A 4933-nucleotide genomic window follows, 5' to 3' on the forward strand; every position below is an offset into this window, starting at 1 on the left:
AGCAAAACAAAATTCAAAACATAAGAGGCACTCAATTTAAGCACAACACTCTTCTACTGCAACTAAGGATCATGGTCATGGCTTTGGTTGGTACTAGCAATTAGCAAGAAAATAAGTGATTTCCATTCCAAGCACTCCCTCAAGTTCAAGCACAATTTCAAAACTCAACGATTTTTTAAGAATGATCAAGCAACAACAAGAATCCTCAAGAAATGACTTACAATTACTAGTCAACTAACAACTTCCCTTGACTCAATTTTGGAATCTATAAGCTTCACCAATCCATCCTTTTTTTCATGCCCTCACAAGAAAAGAAATGTCCCACAAAAGCATTGATGAGTGGTAGATTTACACTCATTTGAGGCTTATTTATCTCAATATAAATTAGTGTCCTCGATGCCTAATTATGTCATATTCTAATGATATTCTGTTGATTTGCTGCTATGAAGGCTAATGGACAAGGCAAGGATGAATGTTTGAAAGAACGACAAAAAATGCAAAATGAAGTGTAAATTACACACTGATGATCACCAAACAAGAAAAATGAATCTCCTATTGAGCATGACCTTTCCCATATCGACCACACACAACACTTGTATTTATTGAGGCAGGTCGGTGGATTCCAAAAGGAAAAATGACTTGCCGAATAAAAAGGATGAACATGTTGACCATCACCAAAAGCGACTATACAAGGAGAAAAATTGAAGGCTCGAAAGGTAAACTATGGTGGTACTCGGCTATACACCAAATGTGAAAGGCAGACTTGAACGAGCTCGTCAACTGAGGTTAAAATATATGAAGTCTAGAGCAAGAAAAAGGCAAGCTGGAGAGCAATCGACGATCCATACCCATTGTGATAAGTGAGCCCGACTAATGTCACCTAATGGGTAGCGTATTGAGTTTTTGGTAAAATTTTGGGAAATTATAAACAACCCAAAGGAGAGAAAAAAGAAGAAGAGAGTTTACGTGAGTGGCAATAGTTTTTGGTATATGAACAAGTGAGGCAAGAAAAACACTTTACCTTATGAAGAACACTTTCTTGTTTTTGGGGTTTTCGACTTTGATCTTGAAATTGACAAATTGAAGTTAGATACAAAGTGGGTTTCCTTGTAATTGCTTAATTTCATGTTAACCATGATTGCTTTCATGAAAAGTATAATTTCTTTTCTTTTTGTGATGGGTGACTAAGACCCGAATATCTAGGAGTGCAATTATAGGGTTGGGTGTTGATTTAATGTAGTGGGTGTTGTGTTATGCTTTAGTTTGTTGTTGTTCATACATAAATTTAGGCTAATTAGCATCGGGGTTAACGTATGGGTTAAGGTTGCAAGCTTAATTCCTACTTCCGATCTCCAGTCAATGCTCGAAAGAGATTGTTACTAGCAATTTTGGTTTGATGTTTGTAACTTGCTTGGAAATAGAGGTTATGGGTCAGATATAATTTGCCCTATTTTTGCATCGTAAGAGATAATAGAGCAAGGTATTGGGTTATTTTGTATAGTATACATATGAGACCAAAAGGAGTTTTTTTGCAAGGATGCTATGAGATCGAAAGAAGATTAGTGTTATTAAAGATGACCTAGACTATTCATGAATGTTCATCACTAAAGAGTAACACAATTACCCCTATGTGACATTAATTTCCAATCCCTGCACCCCTACATTACTTGTTACTTCTTGAATTTTTTGAAATTTTAGTTTAATTGTGACCATTGATAACCAAATCCTTTTATTAAATTGGTGGAATCATCCACCAACATTTTCACTACTATAAATGAATGATTTTACAATCCAAATTTCTTGATAGAATTTTCTACGATTTACCATTCTCTGTGGGATTCGACCTCGACTCTTAGTTGGATTTTTTATTGATGATAACCACTGTCTCTTTTAATTTAGTTTTGAAGAGTACATTTAAGTTTTGTCAAAAAATGGCGCCGTTGTCTGGGAATGGTGGTTGAGAATTTTATTTGATAATTAGTTTGTAAATTTGTTTAGTTGTAGGATATCGTTGTTTTGTGTTGTGTTGGCTGATTTGCAGGTCTAATATAATGAGTGACGATGGCAGTGACAATAATAGTAACTATGGTTAAAACGACTACATGGGTGATTTGCATTTTAATATTGTTCAAACCACGAGAGCCATCCGAATACCTCCTACAACCTGAAGGGCTGTGTTTCAAGTAACCAAAACAATGTTACAATTGCTCCAACTAAGAGGAATGTTTGGGGTTTTAGCTCATGAAGATCCCCATGAACATCTTCATTTTTTATGGAGGTGTGTGGACCATTTGTGTTAAAAAGCATATCACAAGAGTATGTGAGGTTGAGTTTATTCCTTTTCTCTTTGAAGGGTGATGAGTCTGAGATTTCGACTCATTTAGGGATTTGTTTTGATAGTATAAGTGTCCTCAAATGCCTATTTTATGCTCTAAACTAATGGTAAAGTGTTGATTTGCAGCTATGAAGGCTAAGGAGCAAGGCAAGGACATTACAGGACAAAAATGAACTAAAAAGCTGAAGAAGTGAAGAAAAGCGATTCTGGTGATCGCCATGACAACTCAGTGCACCGCCGAGTGGCTTTTTAGCCCGCCCAAAGCTCCAGCGTGCCAGCCCTGGGGAAAAACCAAGTTGGCGACAGAAATGGGCAGTTGGTGAATCGCCGATCCACTCCGCGACAACAAGTTGGATCGCCTAAAGTTACAGGACCTGGGAGGCTGATGACCAATACAGAATGGCGATGGAAGGGAGCAAAGAGTGGATCACCGAACCACTTGGCGAGATGCGACTTATTCCGCCGACTGGACTTTCTAGACAAAAAGTGGGCAACTATAAATTGAAATTTAAAAGGAGTTTTGAGGAGTTCCAGTTCCCAGTACTGAGTTCTGAACCCCAAGTTTTAGAATTAGAGTTTTCCCTTAGTTTTTGAGTTCTTATTGTAGACTTTGAGGATTTCTAAGCTTAATTGTGAGGATTTGGAATTGGGTTTTTGAATTTACCCATTTTGGAACATTGTGAAGGCTTGGAGACTCTTACCCAGCTGATGGCCAATCAAGTTGGCAATTTGTTTTTACCTTTTTATGATGTTTAGCTAAAACCCAAATTCTTGGGGTGTGATTATGTGATTATGGGCTAAATTAGCTTATGGGTATTGTTAATTACTGATTTAAATGCTTAATTGAAGTGGGTTTAATTGATAGCTGTGTTTTAATCTAAGAATTGTAGTTACAAATGCAATTCAAACTTAGAATTCTGGGCTTGCTTGAAAAAGATGTTTTAGAATCAAAACTTTTAATTGATGATTGTATTTATTGGATTGATATAGGTTTAGCTCGAAAGAGTAAATCCTAATCTCGATTCTACCTATCTAGCTCGAGAGAGTAGATGAATTAAGGTGTGGGCTGTTCTTATTTGCTAAGCTTGTTGATGTTCGAAAGAAATCACTTGAATCGTGATAGTTGTTCAAAAGAAAACTATCTTACTTATAGTCTAGCTTACCCAATGATTTTTAGCTATTTGTTAGTAATTTCAATTACCCATATAGTCAAATTTTCCTATAATCGATCACATCCCGAGAACTCCTTTCTATATTTTTATTTCCTTCGTGTTTGATTGTGTTGTAGTCAATAATTGACAATCCAAACCCCCCATCTGACATTCATTGTCATACCCTTAGACTTGTTTACATGTTTTTGATAAATTCTATTCGTATAACCAAATAGACCACTTTATAACTTCATAACTGAATTTAGACACGTACCACTCCCTGTGGGTTCAAGCCCAAATTTTCATTTGGTTTTATACTAGTTAACGATCGTTTACACTTAGAATCAGATCAAGTGTATTTGAAATGTTAATCAAAATGGCGCCGCTGCCGGGGAATGGTGTTGTTTAGAATTCTATTATCGAAGTTCAATTGTGATCTTTTTGTGTTGTAGTTGAATCAAATTACTTTGGTTTTTGTTTGTGTTGCTTGTTTTGAACAGAGGAAGAGATGAGCGTGAACATGAATAATGGTAGCCAAGTGGGCCACCAATACGATATTGGAAATCTGAATGATGTAAATGACCCAATTTAATTGGGTGGCGTTAGTGCAATACATCTACCTCATGTTTAGGGGAATGCTGTCTTTCATGTTACCAACACGAGTCTACAGCTCTTCCAAATGAAAGGATTATACGGAGGGCTGGCCCACGAAGACCCTCATGAGTATATTCGAAACTTCGTGGATGTTTGTTGTCCGTTCTCATTCAAGAACATATCACAAGAATCAGTCTGTCGTTGTTTCCATTCTCTTTGATGAGTGAAGCTACCAAATGGTTAGCTGAGTTACCAAGGGACTCCATTACCTCTTGAGATGAACTTACCACAACGTTCCATGTGATATTCTTTCCCCCGTCAAGGATGATGACGCTCAGAGATAGCATCCAAGGTTTCAAACGCTTGGAGGTGAACCAATCCACAAGACGTAGCTGAGATTTAAGAAGTTGGTACTTCAATGCCCGACTCACGAACTTCCAAACATCATACTGCTACAATACTTCTATAGGAGTCTTGACTCGGTGAACAAGGAGTTGATGATCAACTTGTTCCCGGAGGTATAATGCAACAACTCTATGAAGTAGCGTCTCAACTCCTTGATGGCATGACCAAGATTAAAAGATCATGGTACACTCGTGAGGACCAAGTGTCTCCTCTCACTTTTAGGATGACGAAAAAGTAGATTGAGAAGGATCAAGAGAGAGACCAAAATATGGACAAAATGATGACCCAGCTGGATCTATTGTCAAAAAATGTGATGGGTAGTGGGTTGAAGAGTGTAAATGATGTTGGTGGATCAAACCCTGATGAGACACAATTTGAAGCGTTGTATAATGAAGAAGTGAACATCCTTGCAAATCAAGGAGGAGGTTTTCTTTCAAATTATCAAAGG

Source organism: Solanum tuberosum, unplaced genomic scaffold, assembly GCF_000226075.1.
Source record: "Solanum tuberosum cultivar DM 1-3 516 R44 unplaced genomic scaffold, SolTub_3.0 scf00009, whole genome shotgun sequence".
Classification (NCBI taxonomy): domain Eukaryota; kingdom Viridiplantae; phylum Streptophyta; class Magnoliopsida; order Solanales; family Solanaceae; genus Solanum; species Solanum tuberosum.